Raw genomic sequence first — 12,749 nt, 5'->3', positions numbered from 1 at the left:
TTAGAGTAAAATGCAAAGTGTTTGACAATATTTACGCCAAAAGAATGAGCATCCAAGTCTAGATTTGAATCATAGTAAAAGACCATTATTTACTCCTTGATCTGCGGGAAAATAAAAAATCTTGAAAAGAAAGAAGTTGTTGTAACGAAAGATCATTCCATCTTTCTTATTCGGTACAGTACTGGATAAATGAGATGTGCGGGAGAGACACCAATTGAGAGATAGTGCATAGCTATACAGCACATATACTTCAACAAACATAACTATAATTATTATTCTCTGATCTGAACCAATTGGGTGACCGCTTAGTTCAGTTCTTGATAGAAGCAGCAATTTGGGCCCGCCTAATCTTTGCGAACTCAACCAACTTGTCGACGTCCGGCAGCGCCACCTTGGCAGCGTCCAGCACGATGAAGCGCTCCACCCACGCTATCAGAAGTGGGGTGTTGGCGATGTCAAAGAGCTTGGTACCACATAGCTCTTCAGTTCCCTAGAGAAACGCCAACAGACCACCTAGTATCCACGTATCCAACGCTATCACCACCAAAGAAGGGCTTCCCGTTGGCACATTCCTTGAGAGCCCCCTCTAGCGTCTTCACCCCCGCTAGCATATGCTTTATCCCGTCGGTTTTCTCCTCGTCTCTGTTGGCTGTGAACGCCAGTTTCCACAGGATAACTAGCTGCATGCAGCAAATAGCATCATTAATCAGCTCACCACATACATATTGAAATCAACAACACAAAGTAGACACTTTAAGAGTAAACTTTGTTGTCAATGTAGTCTACCAAGAACCGGGCAATGACACATTCGTAGGGGTCAGTAGGCAGGAGAGAGGGGCCTGTAGTGTCATAGGCCTTATCGATGTACTGCAAAATGACGACCGACTCACAGATTGGCTTGCGATTGTGGATGAGCACGGGCACCTTCTTGTGCACCGGTTTGGACTGGAGGAGGAGGTCGCTCTTGTTGTCGAGGTCCTACTCGACGTTCTCGTAGCTCAAGTCCATGAGGTAGAGCGTGAGTTTCACCCTGGCAGCCCAGGGGCTCACCCACGTACCCAGCAGCTTCAGCTTATCTTTGCTGGCCATTTCTCCCTTGTGCTCTCCCTTGCTCACTATGGGTGTACTGTAGATTTGAACACTAGTTGTTTTGTGTTTTGCTTTGTTCCTTTTGCCATGCATTTCAAAGATAATACTCAAATTTCCAAATTTCTGTATGCATGCTCATTGTACATTCAGCAGCCAAAGCAAGCATTATGACTTGTGTATTCCTGAAAAGACATGCTCTCACATTCTGAACAACAGATGCTATCCACTTTAATTAACAACACCAGTATTATGCTCTCAAATTGACAATCTTAGATCACAATAGTACAATACTTACGGTACACAGAAACTTAGTGATTCACATTAAATATTTTGTAACAATAATCACACTCAAATTCAGTAAACTCCACTCTCAAATTACATGATTACAGTCTGGATACAACACTCAGTCACACTATTCACTGACGTGTACACTCAATTCACATCAATTACAAGCTCAGTTTGGCATTTCTCCTGCTGTTGCCGCTTCTCTGCTGTTTGCACAACTGAAACTGTAGTTTCTGCACAACTGAAACTGAAGACACCTCTACAGCGCAAAGCAAGCACCAAACCAATGCAACGCGAGGCAAGCAGCAGAGCAATTGTCCAAAAAAAATTGGCGGTGGCGACGATGCTTGTGTTGAAAATAACCACAATGTGTGGCCTAGTCCGGCTCGGACTTGGGACAGTCACCTAATAGTAGTAGGATTAGATGTCCTAACTGTGTAGGTTAGCTTGTCTTAGTCCTAACTATTATATATAGCTAGCTATACCCGGACGTGGCTTTCTTGCTCCTAGGTGCATATGCACCCATAGTCGAAAACACACATTTTGAAAAGTTGAAAAATTCGGAACAAAAATCCCGCGTGTATATCCGGACATTTTATGTCCGTTCACAAGGTTTCGGTGAAAAACGACGTTTTTTGTGGCTTGTGTAAAAAAGATAAAGAAATGCCTCGTGAATAGTTAGAATGAAGCATCAGAAATTGTCTTTTTTACACAAGCCACAAAAAACGTCGTTTTTCACCGAAACCTTGTGAACAGACATAAAATGTCCGGATATACACGCGGGATTTTTATTTCAAATTTTTTAACTTTTCGAAATGTGTATTTCGACAATGGGTGCATATGCACGTAGGAGCAAAAGGGAATATCCCGCTATACCCCTTGTAACTTGTACTTCAGATCAAAGCAATAATAAATCCCAGGAGTGACACGCTCCTGTTGCGATCCATCAGCGCCTCGTGTTCATGTGTTGTGCTGGTCTAGATTGATCAAGCAAACCCGGCGGATTGCAGGTATACGTGTACGTGTACGTGTGCTGTGGTCAGAGAAGAACCGATCCACCTGCCTTTGTGCCTGCTTTGCTGTGTTGCACGTGCGTACTTGTTGGCCAAAAGTATCGGCCGGCTAGAACGCATCGAGCAGAAGGTTGTGTACTTACCTCTCTGGTGGAAAGTACTCGTCGGCGTCGTATTGTACGGGACCAGTGCCAACAGCTTGGTCCCCGACTCAACGGTCTCGACGGCTCCGGCGGCGTCGCACCCTGTACGCGGCCGCGACTGGCTCCGCCGCCTCGAGGGCTAGAGAGCGTCACACCTTCGACGGGGCAACGGCTGGCTCCGCCGCTCCACGGCCGCTCCATGGCTACGCTGCTCGCGCCCTGATGGAACCGCAGCTGCTCTTCACCGCCGGCGTAGCGAACCCTAGGGAGAGACAAGAGCGACTGGCCGACGATGGCGATGGTGTTTTTTTTCTGAGTTTTTTTCTGAATCTAATCACACTCTATTAAAATTCAGTAATGTTTATGGGAATACATCGAAGGTCTGGGGGGTTTAACAGCCACACATGGCGCCCAAAATCCAGACCGAATGCGTGCTTAGCGAGGCTATGTGTCTCAAGATTGGTAACTCTACCCTCGAAGATGAAGGTGCGGTCATCGATGGTTCTTGCTGTCTCTACAATTTCCTTCACAATGCTTGCGTACATCCCTCCCTCCTGCATGTGAATGTCCTTGACCACTCCTTGGCAATCAGAGGCGATGATCACATGTGTTAAAGCTAGGTCCGTAGCCAGAGCAAGCGCTTCATGACATGCTAGGGCTTCCGAAGTTGGTGGATCAGTGATACCCCTTATTCTAATTGCTGAAGAACCCAAGTATAGCCCCAAGGCATCCCTACACACCGCGCTGAAAGATCCTTCATTTTGATTTCTTGAAACAGCCCCATCTACTTTTATATTTACAGATCCGAGCGGAGGTGGGATCCATCTCGGAGAAGCTTGTTGTTGGTTTGTTGAAACCCTCTTCGGCTTGCACTCTTCCAGTTCCCATGTATATCGAATGAAGTGGTGTGTAGAGAGTGGACTTTGGAAGATATTCTCAAGCAAAGCTTGTCTCCTTGAGAACCGGAGTGCCCAGAGAGTAATCGCAACCTGAGTAAATTATGTAGTCGACAGCATATCAATTACAGCAAACAACCATCTTTTGGCGTCAGGTTCTCTTGTGTTGTTCAAGGCTTCGACCAGATCAGCATCCTCTAGAGCCCAGACACACCGAGCCACCATGCAGTGAAGCAGCGAATGTTGCCACAAATCCTCAGCGCCGCACAAGCCACATGTCGAACTGGTAGACATGTTCCGATGATGGCGCACATCAGCCGTTGGAATTGATTGATGTGCAAGTCTCCATAAGAAAATCTTAACTTTTGACGGCACCTCAACTTTCCAAAGTTTGTCCCAGAGCTTGGACTCCCTTTCGATGTTTGAGTTGGCTAGTCGACCCTCAAGCCATGCCTCTCTCCGCATCTTTGTTTCAACTAGCATCCGATAAGCTGATCTCACAGAGAAAACCCCGTTCTTCTCATGGACCCACGACCAAAAGTCCTGGATATGCCGTGTGCACAAGGCTATTGACATGATGGCCTCCGCATCTGTAGGAAGGAAGACCTGAGTAGTCGTTCCTCTATCTCATTCTGCTCCTCGCAAGATCAGTTCACCCACCCATAGGTGCGGGTCAGCAGTTCTACATGCGATAGGCCTCATATTTGATGGTTTAGGAATCTAATTGTGGTCCCAGATGTTCGTTGTTTGACCATCCGCAATGCGACGTATAAGGACTTGCTTCAGCACATCTCTCCCCTCCAGTAATGATCTCCATATCTGGGACGGGGTTGACCCAAGCTCGGCTTGCAAGAAATCTGAATTTTGATGATATTTGGCCTTTAGCACCCCCGCGCTTAGAGCCTCTGGATCCTTCAGAATTCTATACGCTTGTCTAGCCAGCAATGCAAGGTTGAAGATCTCGACATCCCGGAAGACTAGGCCTCCACAATTTTTCGGGCTTGTCATGGCACTCCAAGAAACCCAGCTAGGCTTTCTTTGTCCTTCTTTACTACCCCACCAAAACTTTCTAATCAGGGAGTTTAAATGTTCACTGAGGCCACGAGGAAGTTTGAAACAGGACATTGAAAACACTGGCAGCGCTTGGGCGACCGATTTAATCAGTACCTCTTTTCCTCCAACCGAGAGGAGTTTTTCCATCCATCCCTTTATCTTGGCCCAAACCCTATCCTTCAGAAATTTGAAAGCTCCATTCTTGCTTGTTCCTAGATCTGAAGGCATCCCCAAGTATCTCTCTGTTAAGGATTCATTTTCAATATTTAGGGCCTCCTTTACCTCGGCTCTAAGAGAGTTGGGGCATCCCTTGCTGAAAAATTCCAAGGACTTAGCTAGGTTTATTCTCTGACCCGATGCATTGCAATAGCTTTCCATCAAAGAAGACAACTCATTTTCTCCAGTAGCACTAGCTTTTACGAACAACTGGCTAACCGGCGGAGCCGAAGGGGCCACTCGAATACCGTTCAACTGGGATGATTCATCTTGGTTTTTTAAGAGGCACGAAAGGCCCTCCGCTGCAAGTAAAAATAGGTATGGAGAAATAGGGTCTCCCTGACGGATTCCCCTTGAAGGAGTGAATACATCAAGTTTTGATCCATTGAAAGGAACTGAAAACTTTACCAAAGATACCATTCTCATCACTGTATTAATCCAAGACTGTGCAAATCCCATCTTGGTCATGATTGCACGAAGATAATCCCATTCTACCTGGTCATAGGCCTTCATCATGTTCAACTTCACCACATAAAATCTGTTTCTCTTGGCTTTGTTACTCTTTATAAAGTGTAAGCATTCAAAAGCCGTTATTATATTATTAGTGCTTAGCCGGCCTGGAACAAACGCAGATTGTTCCTCAGAGATTATATCAGGCAAGTTTGCTTCAATCTGTTGGATAGCACCTTTGACGCAATTTTGTAAAGCACATTACACAAACTTATGGGATGAAATTGAGTTAAATTTGTGGAATCTTTAACCTTGGGAATTGGCACATGGATCGTTTCGTTGATTACCTCGGGGCTCTCCTCCCCACGAAGAATCCTCAGGATCACATTCGTGACTTCGGTACCACAAAGTTCCCAATGCCTCTGGAAGAAGTGTGTCGGGTATCCATCTGGCCCCGGGGCTTTTGTGGGATACATCTGGAAAAGAGCATTTTTTACCTCATTGCGTGTGTAGGGAGTGGTCAACCCATTATTCATCTCTGCCGTGACCCTGGCCGGAACCGAGTCAAGCACCACATCCATGCCTGATGTGCCTTGAGAAGTAAACAAATTTTTATAGAACTCATTAGTTAACAGAGCCATCTCAGCCAGATCTTGGGTTAGAGAACCGTCGGCTCACTGCAAACTCTTCCTTCGGTGCATGCTGGCACGTCTCTGGAAGAATTTCGTATTACGGTCCCCATCTGATAGCCAATCAATACGTGAGCGTTGCCGCTATTTTATTTCCTCCATATGATATAGCTCCACTAGACGATCCGTAATTTATATCTCTGCATGTGAGGGTGATAAGCGACGGGGGTCATTCTGTAAAGTTGCCAACTCCTTCTTTAGTTTTTTAATTTCCTTTGCAATGTTTCCAATGGTAGCCGCAGTCCACTGTTGCAATGATGCTGACAGATCACCAAGTTTTGTACTGAGCTCTGTGACAGTTTGTCCCTGGGGTTCGTCTGTCCACATGCCCTCGAGGGATGCGCCAAATTCCTCATGCTTCTCCGAGTACATTTCATACTTAAACGGCTTCTTCTTGACTGACACCAGTCACCCGGCTCCAGAAGTAATCTGATCGGGCAATGATCTGAAGCGGCGCCCATCTCATGAAACAGACTTGCCTGGGGGTATAGGGATATCCACTCAGAGCTTGCCATAGCACGGTCGAGCCGGACTCGACAATAGCCCCCACCCGATGTCTTCTTCTCAAAGGTCCACGCCTTACCATGATAGCCCAAATCCTGAAGGGCACAAACATCCATGGCTTCCCGAAAATCCCTGAATCTGAGATGTCCTGCGTTGGCCGGCCCCAGAGTTTTCATGTTGATGTAGAACTTCATTGAAGTCCCCAATACATAGCCAAGGCAAGTTTTTTTTCTGAGTGAAACGATGGTGATGAAGTGAGGTGAGACCGCGAGAGCGATGGGTAGCGTCGGACTGGGCCGATGGGCCGCTTATTTCTATTTCCACCAGAGCGAAAGTTGTGCATGGTGTAGTTTCTGCGAGCATTGTTGGATGCCTGATGGACGGTGCAGCGGAAACGACGTCCCTCGGCAGTAGAACGTACAAGTCAGAGGATCTCGTTCCTGGGTGATGAGGGTATGGAGGCAATAATAATGTGTCATCCATGAAGCCAATTCTAACTTCAAGCCAAATTATTTTGCACAAACACTTGATGTAAGATGTCCACACATTGAATGGACTTGTTGTACCCGTACCAGAGTAAATTACATCTATAGTACCTGTACTTAATCCTAGGGTTCACTTTCATCACTGTATTCAGGAAAAGTCAAAATATGGTTACCGAGGTAGCCAGGACGTGTTACTCTAAGGTCACTAGTACCGTATCCATTGTATTTCCCTGACGTGGCAAATACACCTCTCTCTACTACCACTCCTCTCTCAGATATATCTGTCGAACATCTTATCCGCATTCACGGTTCAACCTCAAGCCGAGCTCCCACCCCTGTCGTAGCTCTCCAGCGCCGCGTTCTAGAGTGTTGGGCAAATAAGCCACGGCCATGTACTGGGCATAGTCCGACTTGTGTCTAGGGTTAGTCTGACTAGTGTCTAGGCTTAGTCCGGCTAGTGTACGAGTGTGTGCGTGTGCGGTGAGTGTGCTGGACGTGAGTCCGTGCCGCGCGCAGTCCATGGCAAGTGTGCATGCGTGCGTGAGTGTTGACGAGAGTAGCGGGAGGTTGCATAGCAATGGGTTGCAGCCGGCCGCGTAGGACGGGTTCGTGCGCGTCATGGGCGCGCGCGCCGAGCTTGCGGATCGTGGCCGTTGGAGAGTGGAGCGCAGCGTCGTACGTGCGCGTACGCGTATAAGACTCCCTCCCGTGTACTGGTTCAGCAGTGGGTGCAGTTCGTGCTGCGGGGGAAAAATTTGCCATTCGTGCGGCGGGCGTTCGAGCACCGGGAAAACCACCACCGTGTCCACTGCAGCTTCTTCTTCCTCCTTTCTTCTTCAGTCTCTGTGAGAGAGAGAAGCACAGAGAGCTCCGGCGAGCGAGGGAGAAGGCCACGGCAACAACATAGAGCTCCCGAAGCCTCCTGTGGTCCATGAACGATGCTAAGCTGGTTTCCTAGACCATTACACACGGAGTCTCCAACTCCCATGCCACGCCCAACTTGAAGTTCATCAGCATCGTTGGCCTACTGCCGGCGCCATGTTTGCAAGTACACGGGTGCGTGCGTGGCCGATCGGCACCATGTGTCGCGATTTCGTCAATACAACATTCCACCTTACCATGCTCCTCCGCATATGCTCAGCCTCCATCGCCTGCCTGACGTGGCTGTCGACATGCTCTTTCCCTACCTCTCATCTAGCTAGGCCCCCACACCTCACAGGCATACTCCCGGTTGCTGTACTGGTCGGCACGCCGGATGCCAAGTTGAGCTGCGTCTTTGTTGAAAAGGGATCCCAGGGCGCGATGGTGTACATGCGCGGGACTCGACGCGGAGAGGTGCGAGGATATCGGCCTGCTCGCATACGGCTTCGCCCCGCCGAACATCATGTGCGCCTGTTCTTTCTGCCGCCGCCGGGTGACGGTGTCGAGCTCCATGGGTTCGGCGAGGCTACAACCAAAGAGCATCTTCAACAGATCGCGCGATTTTAGCGCCACGCCAAAAAAATCGCCTGTTTTGCACGCGCGCAGCTGGAACGGGCGCTCCAGCGGACGCGTAAAAAACGCTCGCGCGGTATAGTTGGTTCAGCAGAGCAAAACGGCATATCGCGCCACTTATTTCATGCGCCCGCTCCCGCGCTGGACATCGTCGACTCGCGCACCACTTCCACCAACTGCCAGATCGAGGCGCTAGCACCGCCGTCCGCACCTCCCCATTTGCTCTGGCAACCCGACGGCGCTTCCCCGGCCTATCCCCGCGCGCCGCCGCTGCTTCCTGCACCTCCTCTCGTCGCCGCCGCCCCTCGAGCGCGTCATTCCTCTAACGAAGAGCGCCCTGCCGCCCACTGCCGCTCGACACCCACAAGTGTTTGACAAAACGCTTGCAAGGTATGTATTACTTCAACTTCACATTTTGTAGATGAATTTGGTGCATGTTGTTTGTGGTTTTATATACTAGTTTAAATTCAATATTGTAGATGAGTTCGTCATATGATTCTTGCGACGAGAATTTGATATTCAAGAGGAGGAGGACCTTGCAATGATCCTAGCTATGCACGTCAATAAAAAGCCAAAGCACGGTGGTTCGGTTATGGGTCGTCAGAAAATTTGGAGGGATAAGATCGATGCCGACAACAGATTGATGAGGCACTATTTTGTGGAGAATCCCATATACCGCGAGTCATACTTTCGGCATCGTTTTAGGATGAGCACCAAGTTGTTCAAATGCATTGCAGAGAAACTGGCGAGCCCTGATCAGTTTTTTCAACAAAGAAGGAATGCCGCCGGAGAACTCGGGCATAGTACCTTTCAAAAGGTGACAGCCGCTTTGCGTTTGTTGGCATACGGTATTCCGGCTGATCTAGTTGATGACCACTTGGCCATGGGTGGGAGTCAAGCCATCATGTGTGTCAAGCGCTTTGCAGTCGGAATTGTGCAAGTGTTTGGTCCGGAGTATTTAAGAGCTCCCAATGTTGAAGACGCCGCAAGGCTTTGGACATGAACAAAGCTCGCAGGTTCCCAGTTATGCCTGGCTCCATAGATTGCATGCATTGGAGTTGGAAGAACTGTCCTAAGACATGGCATGGACAATTCCACGGCCAGAAAAGGGGTTCCACTATAATCCTTGAAGCAGTGGCCGATCAAGAGACTTGGATTTGGAATGCCTGGATGTTTGAATGACATCAACGTTCTTAATCGGTTACCACTCATGAATAGGATTGCAAATGGTAAACTGCCATCGGTGCAGTTTGTATCAAATGGCCATGCATACAACTATGACATCTACCCAAAGTGGTAAACATTTGTGAAGCCGTTGAAAAAACCGGAAGGTAAGAAAAATCTAGATTTCCACAATGCTCAGGCAGCGGCTTGGAAAGATGTGGAGAGCGGTTTTGGGATTTTGCAAGCCCAATTTGCTATTGTGAGAGGACCGCCTAGATTTTTGGGTTCAAAAGATCCTTTGGTACATCATGACCGCTTGTGTGATCATGTATAACATGATCATCAAGAATGAGCGTGGGCAAGATTTAGACTTCTCTCAGTATGAGCTCTTGGGATGTCCCGTGTGAGTGCGGCGGAGGGCTGAGAGGGTACCCGATTTGTTGCCTCCTATCATGCCACTCGATGTGCCGAAACGCATGATGATCTTCAAAAGGATCTAATCAAGGAATGGTGGGCATGGAATAGCCGACGAAACTAGTGATTTGTATGTTTGATGTTGTATTGTTGAACTATTTGTTGTATTGGAAGATAAACTATTTGTTTGAGTTGTAATAAATTGAACTATTTATCGTTGATTTATTTTTTTATGTGTTTGATTTTCTTGGTTCTATTCGAGTGTCCAAATGTTGTTTGTGCTGGGTGCGCGCGCCGTTTTTTTGCAGCACCTGCTGGAGCGGCTCGCGTGCGCAATATTTTTCAACGGTCACTGGAGCCAGTGCTCTGTTACGCGTAAAAAGTTGCTATTTCGGCGCTGTAAAAATTATTTTAGCGTGCTGTGTGGTGCGCGCCTGTTAGAGATGCTCTGACCATCGTATGCCTCGCATTGAGCCGGGGAAACGCACCGAAGTCGCCGCGCACGGCGGCAACACTTTGTATTATGAACAAGACAGACGAGTTTGGCAACGCTGGAGGGGACGTAGATTGCGGCGACGGTGGCGGCATGGCCTACAGGAGGGATGGCTGCTCGCGGGAGGTTCCCGGGTCGGAAAAGTTCTCTCTATTGCGCACTAGGCAAGCAGATGAGGTACACGCAAACGCAAGGGGAACCATGGCCATCGTCGACAAAAGAGAGGCTGTTGACAAAAGAGAGCCGAGCAACCATGCGGTACATTGTCGCGGGCTCCATGGCTGGGCGGCATACACGGCAGGCAGTGCTCAGATTCATTCATCGGATGCGAAGAGGGATGAGAAGGATTGTAGTACCATGACCACTTATGTTATCTCCTTGTTTCGCAACACAACGGCAACGACTGTAGTATCAACACTAGTGGGTCGTTGCTTGTGGATTTGTTAACTTCCATGTTAAGCTTTTAAAGACATTAGTCAATGTCTTGGAGAAGAAGGCTTGGAAGTAAACAGATTAGCAGAGTCTTGTCTATCCTGGTCAGTCATCCTTAACTAACGTAAGATTCACGCCATACAATGACATGAATCATATCCTATATAATTAATTAAGTTCTCTAAAAAATATATACTTAATTAAGTAGGTTATTTTTGCGGGGATACTTAATTAAGTAGTTGATCTTCACTATTCTATTTATATCAACATGCACACATATCGCCTCATCATACATGCCATGCCACCTCATCATACATGCCATGCCACCTCATCAACGCCATCACTTTTGTTTCTCTAAACATGCCATGTGAAATGCTACATATACTATTCTCTCAACATGCACATATCCACTTCCAAACCCTATTATTACTTCTCTTTTTTCTCAGTGTGCATGAGAAATATTAAATGTATTCTATAAATATTTTACAAGTATATAATAATCAAATACAATAATGCATATGTATTTGTAGTCTTCATTCTCGCGTCTAAATTCTAGACAACCAAATCTCATCAAATAATATATTACAACCAATTCTCACATCAGAACACCGGGTACACATCAGAACACCGGGTACCATCTAGTCACCCAAACTTCAAGCATGCATGTCAATGGCTGTATCATACACAACACACTTTGTATTCATACGCATATTGGTTATCCTCCTAAATATTTGCATTTGGTTGCTGATGAAAACGGATGCATTATGAATTTATGATGCAACTTATGACATGTATAAAGACATGACATCGAACAATTTGCCATGCACATAGTAGTTAGCAAACTGAAAAATGTTCACAAGCTTAGAAATATTCATGAACTTTTAACATATTCAGAAATGATTTTGCCCTAACAAATGGGGCTCATTTGAAAAAAAACGAGCTCTCCTAGGGCCTCAATTCTTGGGAGCTTAGTATCTTAGTAGATATAATTTGACATGTCACTTAGTTTAAGATATCTGGACATTTAATGGACTTGTGTTTACCAACATTAACGGGTCGTTGCTTGCGGATTGGTGAACTCTCCTGCCAAACTTCTCAAGGCATATACAAGTCATGTCTTGAAGAAAAAAATTCATGTTTGAAAAAAAAGTCCTGTCTTGAAGAAGAAGATCATTAGCAGAGTCCTGGCCATAGCCAGCCGGTCAATCATCGTTAACTAACTTAAAGATTGACGTCAGATAGACATGAACCATGTAATACTAGTTAGTCACACTAACTTCAAGCATGCATGCATGTTGATGGCAGGCAGATACACTACACACTCTGTAATCACATACTAGTCTGAACCTAATACTTACACTCCAAGCGGTGCATCCCTCCTGAAACTATTTGCATTTGGGTGCTGATGAAAAGGAACTTAGAACATGTATAAAGACATGGCATCAAACAATTTGCCAGGCCTCGTAGGAGTATATTAATGCCGATGAGTGGCATAACTATATGTAGCTAAAGTCCGAAAGAAATAATAAGTCACCTTTCTCGGGCTTATAAACCACTGGAAATAAGCCATTACGTTAGCTAACTACCAAAGAAAATATGCGAAAGTGAAATATGGTCTGCCACCGTCGCAGGTAAATTGTGACCTCGCCTAGCTAATGCATCAACCACAAAATTTGCCTCCCTTGGGAAAAAGTCGTGATCATTTAGGTGCTAATCTAATGCTTAATTTTGATATAATGGTATACACAAATAACTATGGTTTAATAAGAAAAAACCCATCTAAAAAAGCCCACTAGAGCGTATAGAAATTGTAGGATGGCTGGAATTGTTGTTGCATATTGATCTGACCCTAATATGGGGTATATGTAGGAGTACAACATGGGAAGAGGATTGGAGTACAAGGCAAGTCATTGTTAGTTTTAACCAAAT

The 12,749-nt window shown here is 46.6% G+C and overlaps 1 pseudogene; it reads right to left on the bottom strand.

Annotated features, from left to right (window-relative positions):
* Window positions 1–310: 310 nt before the first annotated feature.
* LOC123156813 (probable glutathione S-transferase GSTU6) lies at window positions 311–1,089 on the bottom strand (annotated as a pseudogene).
* Between the last annotated feature and the right edge of the window lie 11,660 nt (window positions 1,090–12,749).

Source organism: Triticum aestivum, chromosome 1D, assembly GCF_018294505.1.
Source record: "Triticum aestivum cultivar Chinese Spring chromosome 1D, IWGSC CS RefSeq v2.1, whole genome shotgun sequence".
Lineage (NCBI taxonomy): Eukaryota > Viridiplantae > Streptophyta > Magnoliopsida > Poales > Poaceae > Triticum > Triticum aestivum.
This window is presented reverse-complemented; position numbering and strand designations above follow the sequence as displayed.